General features: G+C 42.2%; 1 pseudogene; it reads right to left on the bottom strand.

Moving 5' to 3' along the window:
• Window positions 1–4,902: 4,902 nt before the first annotated feature.
• Window positions 4,903–6,878, bottom strand: LOC129631730 (plexin-A1-like; annotated as a pseudogene).
• Window positions 6,879–13,211: the final 6,333 nt, after the last annotated feature.

Below are 13,211 nucleotides of genomic sequence, written 5' to 3' on the forward strand. Positions count from 1 at the left end.
CCCCCTGCAGTGGAAGCTCTGAGTCCTACCACTGAACTGTCATGGAATTTCCCACACAACTTTCAAGTGAGCCTCAGTGAGTATTCCTTCCTCCAAAGATCCCACACAATTCTGCTCAGGTTTCTTTTCCTCTCTCTTTCCCTCACTGATGTTACCCAGGAAAAGCTTAAACAATTCTAATGTGTAAGTCCATTATTCTATTTAAATGAGGATTTCTCTCTCAAGAGATACAAATCCATTTTACATGAATTACTCAATTTCTATTGGTTCATTCATCATTGTATTAAGATTTCATATTTTACTGAGAAAGTTCAAGCAGCAATGTTCCAGTTTTCTCTTCAGCATAAGACAGAATTGTATTTACAGGTGGATGTAAGTACACCCATCGATGTACTTGAATTCGATCTGTGATTGGGAAATCCCACAAGCCATTCAAGGGGACCAAAAAAACAAACAAAAGCTGTGTGACTTAGAGACAATACATCCCTTTACTGAGCTAAAAAGAAGTACAATGCTTTACAGAGAATTGTACATACAAGTGAGTTAGGAGGTAGTTTTCCAGCTTCTCTGGCGGTCTGTCACTGATTCTGTCTCTTTTCTCTTTATTGATAAAGATGAAATTGTAGTCCTCATCTCTTTGCCACACCTTTCCAGAGAATGTTGGCAGGTATCTTTAGAAGTTAAACTTCTCTAGTCTGCCAGTCTTTTTGCTGGATTTGATCGAGTCACTAAATAGATTACCAGGAGATTTTAGTGAGCTGGAATAGAATTTGCTCTTTGCTGCTGCTGCTGCTGCTAAGTTGCTTCAGTCGTATCCAACTCTGTGTGACCCCATAGATGGCAGCCCACCAGGCTTCCCCGTCCCTGGGATTCTCCAGGCAAGAACACTGGAGTGGGTTGCCATTTCCTTCTCCAATGCATGAAAGTAAAAAGTGAAAGTGAAGTCATTCAGTCATGTCCGACTCTTAGCGACCCCATGAACTGCAGCCCACCAGGCTCCTCCATCCATGGATTTTCCAGGCAAGAGTACGACTGCTTTTATTTTTTAATTGAAGTAGAGTGGATGTACAATATTATATAAGTTACAGGTGTATAATGTAGAGATTCACAATTTTTAAAGGTTATGCTCCATTTACAGCTATTATAAAGTATTGGCTGTTGTACAATATGTGTTGTGCAGTCTATCCTTGTAGCTTATTTTATACGTTGGGGTTAATGTCTTTTAACCCCCTACCGGTGTTTCCTACCCCATTCCCTCTTCCACTAGTAATCACTTGCTTGTTCTCTATATTTGTGAGCCTGCTTCCTCTTCAATTAAATTGACTAGTTTGTTTCATCTTTTAGATTCCACATATAAATGATTTCAATAATACAGTATTTGTCTTTCTCTGACTTATTTCACTAAGCATCAGTTCAGTTAAGTTCAGTTCAGTCACTTAGTCGTGTCCGACTCTTTGCGACCCCATGAATCACAGCATGCCAGACCTCCCTGTCCATCACCAACTCCTGGAGTTCACGCAAACACACGTCCATCGAGTCAGTGATGCCATCCAGCCATCTCATCCTCTGTCGTCCCCTTCTCCTCCTGCCCCCAATCCCTCCCAGCATCAGAGTCTTTTCCAATGAGTCAACTCTTCGCATGAGGTGGCCAAAGTACTGGAGTTTCAGCTTTAGCATCATTCCTTCCAAAGAAATACCAGGACTGATCTCCTTTAGAATGGACTGGTTGAATCTCCTTGCAGTCCAAGGGACTCTCAAGACTCTTCTCCAATACCACAGTTCAAAAGCATCAATTCTTCGGTGCTCGGCTTTCTTCACAGTCCAACTCTCACATCAAATACATGACCAATGGAAAAACCATAGCCTTGACTAGACGGACTTTGGTTGGCAAAGTAATGTCTCTGCTTTTGAATATGCTATCTAGGTTGATCACAACTTTCCTTCCAAGCAGTCAGTGTCTTTTAATTTCATGGCTGCAATTGCTGTCTACAGTGATTTTGGAGCCCAAAAAAATAAAGTCTGACACTGTTTCCACTGTTTCCCCATCTATCTCTCATCAAGTGATGGGACCAGATGCCATGATCTTAGTTTTCTGAATGTTGAGCCTTAAGCCAACTTTTTCACTCTCCACTTTCACTTTCATCAAGAGGCTTTTTAGTTCCTCTTCACTTTCTGCCATAAAGGTGGTGTCATCTGCATATCTGAGGTTATTGAGATTTCTCCCAGCAAGCTTGATTCCAGCTTGTGCTTCTTCCAGCCCAGCGTTTCTCATGATGTACTCTGCATAGAACTTCAATAAGCATGGTGACAATATACAGCCTTGATGTACTCCTTTTCCTATTTGGAACCAGTCTGTTGTTCCATGTCCAGTTCTAACTCTTGCTTCCTGACCTGCATATAGGTTTCACAAGAGGCAGGTCAGGTGGTCTGGTATTCCCATCTCTTTCAGAATTTTCCACACTTTATTGTGATCCACACAGGCAAAGGCTTTGGCATAGTTAATAAAGCAGAAATAGATGTTTTTCTGGAACTCTCTTGCTTTTTCCATGATCCAGCGGATGTTGGCAATTTGATTTCTGGTTCCTCTGCCTTTTCTAAAACCAGCTGGAACATCTGGAAGTTCACGGTTCACGTATTGCTGATGCCTGACTTGAAGAATTTTGAGCATTACTTTACTAGCGTGTGAGATGGGTGCAATTGTGTGGTAGTTTGAGCATTCTTTGGCATTGCCTTTCTTTGGGATTATACCCTCCAAATCCACCCAGGCTGTTGCAAATGGCAACATTGTGCATGTATATACACACACTGTGACTTTTTTTTCCATTCATGTTTATGGACAATTAAGTTGCTTCCATATCTTAGCAATTGTAAATAAGGCTGCTATGAATATTGGGGTGCATATATCTTTTTGAATTTTTGCTTTTTTGGGGGGTATATATAACCAGGAGGTGAATTGCTGAGTCATACCATAGTCCCATTCTTAGTTTTCTTATAAACCTCCGTAGTGTTCTCCACTAAGGCTGCACTAAATCAAATTCCTAACAACAGTTTACAAGGATTCTCTTTTCCCCGTATCCTTGCCAACATTTGGTTTTGTGTTCTTTCTTATGAAAGCCATTCTGACAGGTGTGAGGTGATACCTCATTGTGGTTTTGACTTTTTAATTTGCATTTCTATGAAGAGAAGCAATGTCAAACATGTGCCTGTTGGCCATCTGCATGACCCCTTTGGAAAAATGTCTACTCATGTCTTCTGTCCATCTTGTAACATGGTTGTTTTTTTGACATTGAGTTGTATGAGCTATTTGTATATTTTGGATATTAGCCTTTTATTAGTCATATCATTTACAAATAATTTATACCTTTCATTATGTTGCCTTTTTGTTTTGTGATGGTTTCCTTTGTTGTGCAAAAGCTTTTAAGTTTAATTAATTCCCATTTATTTTTGTTTTTATTTCTCTTGCTTTAAAAGGAACAGATGCAAGAAAACATAGCTACTTTTTTTTTTTTTTTAATGTACTGGTTTTATAAATCATCATGTATTCTCTTGCTGGCTGACTGCAACATGGCCCAAACTCCAGAACCTCTGGTCCCTGTATCCTGCTGCCAACCAGGCCACTGGGTGTGACCTGAGACCTCAACACTGCCAGGTGCCTGAACAAAGTAAGCAGGAGTCCATTGTTCCCCTAAAAAATGAACAATGGCCCCCAGATGTCCCCTTGCTGCAAGGGGCCAACATGCTGTTGGGGAGCCAGACTGAAGCCTCTGAAAGGTTGGTGGCGGGTCAGGGAGTGGGGAGGTGTGTGGTCATGACTACTCCTGGACTTCTAGAGCTCAGAGCTCAGCCTGAGGCAGGGTGTGGGGGATGGTGGGCATGGTGAGGGGGAATAAATGAGATAAACTTACACTCATGACCAGGAGCCCCAGGCCCCAATAGCTCCCAGAGGCACAGCCCTGAGGACAGAGCAGGAAGTCACTTGGGCCCTGGGTGGAGCCATCCTGCAACCCCTCCATAGGATGGACCCAGGGCCTCTCTCTGGGTGAGACTGATGTGTCACTCCAACCTCAGCCATGGACAGCATATGGTGAATCTAGAGGATGGTGGTTGTGGGTGTGTAGTAGTGAGCATAGGGGTGCTGAAACATAGCAGGTGGGGGATGATGGCCCAGACAGACTTCAGCTCATCATGACCAAGCCCTGGGCATTCACTCTCCCCACCTGGGCTACCAGCCAGGCCCCCGTCCTCAGACTCTGCCCAGGAAGCCAGGCACAGTTGAACCCTCCCAGCCGCTGGGCCTAGTCCTGGCCTTGGCAACCTGGTCTCCCCCTCTCAGGAGGTCCAGCCTCACCTCCAGGCCCTTAAGTGAAGTGAAGTCACTCGGTCGTGTCTGATCTTTGCAACCCCATGGAATGTAGCCTACCAGGCTCCTCTGTCCATGGGATTTTCTAGACAATAGTACTGGAGTGGACTGCCATTTCCTCCTCCAGGGGATCTTTCCAACCCAGGGATCGAACCCGGGTCTCCCACGTTTTAGACAGACACTTTATCGTCTGAGCCACCAGTGAAGTCACCTTATTGTCCCAAGAAGGACCCTGGTCACACCTGGGTTCCCCAACCCCATAGCAAGCAATTCTGGGCATGGAGGGTGCTTCAGGCATCGTCTCATCCACACCAATTAAGAACTGGGACCCTGGCAGGCTCCAAGGGAAAGGTTAGTGCCAAGGGGACCAGGACTGGACACATGGCCCCCAGCACAGGGCACCTGGCACAGTTGGGACCAGACCTCTTCTACAGATCTCCCAGCTCTGGCTGCTAGATAAGGGCCAGCCCCAAATTCACTCAAGTCCCCCTGGTCAGATGGTCATAGGCCCATGACTCAGCTACTCAGGGGTTTGGTGTGTACTACTCGCTCCAGCTTGCTCCAAAGCAGCTGCCACCAGGTCTGCTTATCCTTCTCCAGGGCTGTGTTGGGGTCTTGCCCTTGTACTTGGTGATGTAAGAGTAGATCTCATGCAGGACACTCGTGCTATTGAATTGACTCGGGTCCAATGTGAGATATGCATTTGTGTGGTAGCTCATGGCAGGCCATCTTGGTGATGTAGGCATAGTTAATCTCCACCTAGCTCTTGTAGCTAAGGATGTCCTTGGTGTAGAGCAGCTTCCGGGAGGAAAAGTCCTTGCCCAGCTTGTGCTCAGATGTGGAGCAGGAGTCCATGAAGGCCTAGGCCACCACTGAAAGCCAGGCGTGAGCGCTGCTGCTCTTGTAGATGTTAAATAGGACCTGTCCGTTCTTGATCATGTTCAACCAGGAGCATGGGAACAGGCAGTTTTTATTCCAGGTGTGATGCATATCTGCATCATGTACCTGGTGCTGATCGGCCTGCTCGTCCAGGAAATCAAACATGTACTCGATGGCCAGCAGCAGGGCTGAGCCCCAGTGCATGCTGAAGATGGTTTGGAAGAGGGCATTCACGAACTTCCGTAGCATGCCCTTGATGGCAGAAGCTGCATCAGGAACTTCTCGTAGACTGTCTTGCTGCCTCAGTCACCACTGAGCTGTTCCAGGTGGTCATGGTTCTTGAACAAGAACACTGCTACTTTTTATATGAAGAGTGCTCTGCCCATGTTTTCCTCTGGCAGTTCTATGGTTTCTGGTCTATTTATGTCTTTAACCCATTTTTGTATGTGATATTGAATGAGTGAGTGATTCAAAGTCACTCAGTCGTGTCTGACTCTTTGCAACCCCATAGACTATACAGTCCATGGAATTCTCCAAGCCAGAATACTGGAGTGGGTAGAATTTCCCTTCTCTAGGGGATCTTCCCAATTCAGGGATCGAACCCAGGTCTCCCGCATTGCAGGTGGATTCTTTACCAGCTGAGCTGTCATTCTTCTACCTGTAACTGTCCAGTTTTCCCAGTACTGCTTTTTGAAGACTGTCTTTTCTCCATTGTCTATTCTTGCCTCTTTTGTCATTGATTAATTGACCAAAAGTATATGATTCTGAATTCTCCATCCTATTCCATTGATCTGTGTGTCTATTGAACAAATTTTGATTACCATAGCTTTTGTAATATAGTCTGAAGTTGAGGAGTGGGATTTCTCCACCTCAGTTCTCTTTCTCAATATTGTTTTGGCCTTTTGGGTCTTTGTATTTCCACATAAATTTTAAAATTGTTCCTAGTTTTTGAAAGATACTATTGGTATTTTGGTAGGGATTGTATTGAATCAATAAGTTGCCTTGGGTAATTTTAACAATATTATTCTAACATTATTAATTATTGTTAAATATTAATAAAATATTTTCATTAATAATAATTTGTTAATATAAATTTATGATATATAATATATAGTACATTGTATATAATTATATGTATATTATATATGATATATAAAATATATGAGTTTATGTATTTATATAAATTTTATATAATATTAATAAATATTATACTTAATAATTACCAATATTAATTATTTTAATAATCTTTTTAACAATATTAATTCTTCCAATGCAAGAACATGGTATAATTTTCCATCCATATTATCTTCAGTAGTTTTCCAAGTACAGTTCTTTCACCCCCTTAGGCAGTTTTATTCTAGGAATTTTATTCTTTCTGAGGTAGGCTATTTTTAAAAATTTAGTACAGGTCTTGATTTAGGGTCAGAATTTAGGCCTGAAAAGTCATATGAACTTTGAGACTGTTTATACAAGAAGGGACTTTAACTACCTGGGCCAATCCTCTTGATATGTATGTGAATAAACTGAGGACCAGAGAGAAATAGACAAGAGGACCCACAGAAGTCACTCGGGACTAATGCAGAAGTGAAAGCCAGGTTCACCTACCCCTATTCCACTGTTCCTCTTCATCAACAAACATTATTTCACCAATGTTTTTGTTGTTCTTCGCAACACTCAGCTTGTGGGATCTTAGTTCCCCAACCAGGGATATAAACCCACAGCCTCTGCAATCAAAGCTCAGAGTCCTAACCAGTGGAGTGCCAGGGAATTCCCATTTATTTCACCAAATATTCATCAAGCATCCCATACTAAGCAATGCAACATTTTAAGTAGATAAAACAAACCCACAATCCCCACCTTTGAAAGTTAAGGAAAACATGACACCACTTTCAGTATCAATGAAATCATTATAGGAAACCAAAGGGGAAGGTGGGAGATGAAGTAGGAGTATACAGTTAACAGATACACACTCAATTACATCAGTCGTTCAGTCGTGTCCAAGTCTTTGTGACCCCATGAATCACAGCATGCCAGGCCTCCCTGTCCATCACCAACTCCTGGAGTTCACTCAAACTCACATGCATCGAGTCAGTGATGCCATCCAGCCATCTCATCCTCTGTTGTCCCCTTCTCCTCCTGCCCCCAATCCCTCCCAGCATCAGAATCTTTTCCAATGAGTCAACTCTTCGCATGAAGTTGCCAAAGTACTGGAGTTTCAGCTTTAGCATCATTCCTTCCAAAGAAATCCCAGGGCTGATCTCCTTCAGAATGGACTGGTTGGATCTCCTTGCAGTCCAAGGGACTCTCAAGAGTCTTCTCCAACACCACAACTCAGAAGCATCAATTCTTCAGTGCTCAGCTTTATTCACAATCCAACTCTCATATCCATACATGACCACTGGAAAAACCATAGCCTTGACTAGATGAACCTTTGTTGGCAAAGTAATGTCTCTGCTTTTGAATATGCTATCTAGGTTGGTCATGACTTTCCTTCCAAGGAGTAAGCGTCTTTTAATTTCATGGCTGCAGTCACCATCTGCAGTGATTTTGGAGCCCAGAAAAATAAAGTCTGACACTGTTTCCACTGTTTCCCCATCTATTTCCCATGAAGTGATGGGACTGGATGCCATTATCTTCGTTTTCTGAATGTTGAGCTTTAAACCAACTTTTTCACTCTCTACTTTCACTTTCATCAAGAGGCTTTTTAGTTCCTCTTCACTTTCTGCCATAAGGGTGGTGTCATCTGCATATCTGAGGTTATTGATATTTCTCCCAGCAAGCTTGATTCCAGCTTGTGTTTCTTTCAGTCCAGCGTTTCTCATGATGTACTCTGCATATAAGTTCAATGAGCAGGGTTACAAGATACAGTCTTGATGTACTCCTTTTCCTATTTGGAACCAGTCTGTTGTTCCATGTCCAGTTCTAACTGTTGCTTCCTGACCGGCATACAGATTTCTCAAGAGGCAGGTCAGGTGGTCTGGTATTCCCATGTCTTTCAGAATTTTCCACAGTTTATTGTGATCCACACAGTCAAAGACTTTGGCATAGTCAATAAAGCAGAAATAGATGTTTTTCTGGAACTCTCTTGCTTTTTCCATGATCTAGCAGATGTTGGCAATTTGATCTCTGGTTCCTCTGCCTTTTCTAAAACCAGCTTGAACATCAAGAAGTTCATGGTTTACATATTGCTGAAGCCTGGCTTGGAGAATTTTGAGCATTACTTTACTAGCATGTGGGATGAGTGCAATTGTGCGGTAGTTTGAGCATTCTTTGGCATTGCCTTTCTTTGGGATTGGAATGAAAACTGACCTTTTCCAGTCCTGTGGCCACTGCTGAGTTTTCCAAATTTGCTGGCATATTGAGTGCAGCATTTTCACAGCATCATCTTTCAGGATTTGAAATAGCTCAACTGGAATTCTATCATTTCCACTAGCTTTGTTCATAGTGATGCTTTCTAAGGCCCACTTGACTTCACATTCCAGGATGTCTGGCTCTAGGTCAGTGATCACACCATCGTGATTATCTGGGTCATGAAGATCTTTTTTGTACATTTCTTCTGTGTATTCTTACCACCTCTTCCTGATATCTTCTGCTTCTGTTAGGTCCATACCATTTCTGTCCTAGCCCATCTTTGCATGAAATGTCCCCTTGGTATCTCTAATTTTCTTGAAGAGATCTCTAGTCTTTCCCATTCTGTTGTTTTCCTCTATTTCTTTGCATTGATCACTGAGGAAGGCTTTCTTATCTCTCCTTGCTATTCTTTGGAACTCTGCATTCAGAATCTTATATCTTTCCTTTGCTCCTTTGCTTTTCACTTCTCTTCTTTTCACAGGTATTTGTAAGGCCTCCTCAGACAGCCATTTTGCTTTTTTGCATTTCTTTTCCCTGGGGATGGTCTTGATCCCTGTCTCCTGTACAATGTCACGAACCTCATTCCATAGTTCATCAGGCACTCTATCAGATCTATAGAGTATAATGGAATTAGCCAATTCAATACTGTAAGGTTGTTTATATTAATCCAGACCTTATTGAGGCAGCTGAATTGCTAAGCCTTAAAATTATCTATGCATCTTTTCTAATATTCTTACCAGAGAAGCAGAGGTTTAAACATGGTGGGAGCTTTGATAAACCTCCATAATTAATGGAGTTAGTAATTCAGTGAGAGTTCCAAGAAAGATTCAGCAGCAAGGGAGGGAGGGAAAAAAGGAAGGAAGAAAGGAAGAGAGAGAGAATTAAAAGTAGAAGTTGTTCATCAAGGGTCATTAAAGGCATCTGGAAAACTTTCCTCAGTCTTTTATGCCTAAACACAGGCTTGAGCCCTGTCAGGATGGTACAAGTGTCTGACCCAGGGGGACATTTTCTGGTTCTTTAAGTGTCTCCAAGACTCATGGGATGTCAACTGGAAAAGCAAAAATGCTGACTTTTCAGAAGCACAGAGGAAAAAAAAGATAGCAACAAAAAAGTAAATCATAAAACAATGAAAAGAAAAAAATTATTGAAACTATATATATATATATATATATATATATATATAATTCTGTGTGAGTGTATATACTGAATTATGGAATGCACTGGGTATCCATAACAACCCCTTGTTATTCCTACCCATAAATTCATTTGCTGAAGCTCTAACACCTAGTAGCTTGAATGTGACTGTATTTGGAGGTACCTTAATAAAGAGGTATTTAAAGTAAAGTGATGTTGTATGAATGGGCCCTAATTGAATATGACTGGTGCTCTTACAAAAAGACAACATTAGAATACAAACACACAGAGGAAGACCACCTTAGAGCATAGAGAGAAGAGTGTTATACAAGTTAAGGAAAAAGGGCTTGGAAGAAACCAACCCTGATGAAACCTTGATCTCAGACTTCTAGCCTCCAGAATTGTGAGAAAATAAACTTTTGTTGTTTAAGCTACCCAGTCTGTGGTGTCTGTTATGACAGCCTTGGCAAAGACCACACACACACACACACACACACACACGTATATATAGACCCTAGAGCAAGTTTCTGGGCTGCCCCATTCAGTAGGAGAACCCTCTGCCAAGGGATCCAAGGCACACCTGAGCAGCAGAAGGGAAAGAATGGCCAGGTGAGCCAGGTACCTGCAGTGAGGATGGACCCTTCAGTGGAAGGCTCAAGGGTCAGAACTGTCATGTCTTCCTCAGGAAGCAAACTTGGTGTTGTCAGAAAGCACATGGAGGCCATGGTTTTTGTAACATCAGTGTTTCTCATCTGGAGGAGAGGTGTGGTTGTGAAGTCAGGTGTAGTCATGACTGTTGATGGAAGTACAGTTGTGGGTGTTGTCAAGGCAGTGGGATTGGTGGTGGTGGTATTGGCTGAGTGGCAGATGGTTGTTGAGTGTGTAGTTGTGGGGACTGTAACCAATAGAAGATACGTCTGGTACCAAATGGAGATAGAGGAAGATGAAAACACCACAGGAATAGCCAGCATATGTCCATTTCTCTGTGTTTCTGCTGCCTCACCTAACCAGGATCATTAAAATGCTCATGAAAACTGGGTTTATTAACTCTAGTCTTGGCCTTTCTAACCCATACATCACACAGTAGCTAGAGTAATCTTTGAAAATGAGAAATTATTATGTAATGTCTGCTTCTTCTAGTACACTCTTACCTCCATGAGGGAAAAGCTGGAATTTATGCTGTTTTCTGCTACAAATCTAATACCTACCACAGTGTCCTGTACGTAGTAGGTGCTGTGTGTATGCTCAGTGATACAAAACCATCCCATAAAAAGTATGTTCAAACATTTCAGTCAAATAAAATGAATAAGTTCTAGAAATGAGCTGCACACATTGTAAACACAGTTAACTAAAGTACATTTTACGCTTGAAAAAGCGTAAAGTGGGCAGAAGACATTCTAGGTGTTGTTTCCACAATAAAAATCTAAAACTAAAAAACAGTTCAAAGATCATAACATAAGGTGAAAGTATACTCTTTCAGATTAAAGATTGGGTCATGCCCAAATCACTCATTCCTTAAACATCGGAATTTGGATTCATTTGCAACAGTTATTCTACACATACCATCCTCTCATAAATATTCCAAATTTCCATTGACTCTAATGGACCAGAAAGACATTATGAATTATGTTTAATTTCAAGTAAACATAAATGATCTCATAGAGTATTAAGATCAACCTGTATTTTATAAATAATATCAATAGCTGGTTATACCAGGCTTGAAGAACAAAGATTTGGATTGGCATCATTTATTTTCCACAAATCCAAATAATACCTTCTGTCTCATAAAGTTGCTCTGGGAGAAAAAAATACACTAATGCTTGTAAAAGTTCTCTAATTAGGAGCATCCACAATAATTCTTCTCAAATTTTAGAGTACATGAGAATCCCCTAAGAAAATTTTTATGCATATGGCTGGTGAGACCCTGCCTTCTGAAATGCTGGTACAGTTAGGGAACAGAGCCCAAGAATCCTCAGTCCTTCGTGCAGACTGATATGGCACCATTTATCATTTAAGAGAACTTTCAGCTCTGATCCTTGATGAGTCTGAGTGGTCACTGTCTGAGTGACCACTGAGTGACAGTAAGAAAACACTCACTGTGTTCTAAAATGGTCATTTTGAAAAAGTCACTTGCCTTCTTCAAGTAGGGTTGAAGCCGGAAATGAGGTATTAGCAACTATCAGCATCACCAAAGCCTCCACACCTGGAGTCCACAGGAAAGATAAGACCAGGAAAAAACAGTGATAAAGACAGTGACAGGAATTGCTTGCATTGCATTAACTCCCACAGGCTATCTGGGGGGAGAGGTGGTTAGATGAATAATTACTGCGGCTGCTGCTAAGTCGCTTCAGTCGTGTCTGACTGTGCGACCCCATACACGGCAGCCCACCAGGCTCCCCCGTCCCTGGGATTCTCCAGGCAAGAATACTGGAGTGGGTTGCCATTTCCTTCTCCAATGCATGAAAGTGAAAAGGGAAAGTGAAGTCGTTCAGTTGTGCCCAACTCTTAGCGACCCCATGGACTGCAGCCTACCAGGCTCCTCCACCCATGGGATTTTCCAGGCAAGAGTACTGGAGTGGGTTGCCATTGCCTTCTCCGAATAATTACTACAGGGTGACAAGTTCTTTGACTTCCCTGTTGGCTCAGATGGTAAAGTGTCTGCTTACAATGCGGGCAGACTCCAGGGAGGAGAGGAAATAATAGTGGAAACAATTAAACCAGTTTGGCAGCATAGGTGGACAGGAAAAGCCTGACCTAGATGGAGACCTGAGGATGCATGGAGTTATAGAGGAAAGAAAGGAACAAAGAGCAGCAGGACAAGGGCTTGTTTTCCCTGGAATACAGATATTTTCTCATGCAGCATTTTTGCAAGATTCATGTGCAGAAACTGAATTATTAAAACCTCACGGGACATTAGATACTGTCATAGATTTTTAAAACTGTTTTTTCCAGGTCTCTCCTTTCTTATCTGGAAGGGCCATAGTCATCAGTGTCAAAGGATAATAACCAAAACGCAACTTCACCTCAGCCCAGAGCATCCTTCTCTATACCATCAGGATGTGAAGGTCTATACTGGTCCACACTAAGTATACACATTTGCATCATCCAAAACCTGGAAACAATTTTCAGAAAAGGTAAACTTCACCTTGATGTTGCCGAAAGGTTATGTCCAGCTGTATACAGCTGAAAAGCCAGTAAACAGGCTAGGTTGGTGAAAGGAAAGTTTGCTTTATTTCAGATGCCAGCAAGTGTGGGGAGGGTGGCAGACATCTGTTCAAAGGATGACTCCCCACCCTGACAAGCAGCGGGTTAGAGCTTTATAGACAGAATGGTGGGGTGGAGGGTTACATTCAGAAACAGCAGTCATCTCTAACAGTCTTCTTCAAACGGGTCATCAGTGATCTGACTTGCATCATCTTGGTTGTTTTAGGTAGAGTTAATCTTCAGTTCCAGGGTGCACTTGTTCCCATTTCTTTGAGGTCAATTC

This window comes from Bubalus kerabau, chromosome 1 (genome assembly GCF_029407905.1).
Source record: "Bubalus kerabau isolate K-KA32 ecotype Philippines breed swamp buffalo chromosome 1, PCC_UOA_SB_1v2, whole genome shotgun sequence".
In the NCBI taxonomy this organism is placed as follows: domain Eukaryota; kingdom Metazoa; phylum Chordata; class Mammalia; order Artiodactyla; family Bovidae; genus Bubalus; species Bubalus kerabau.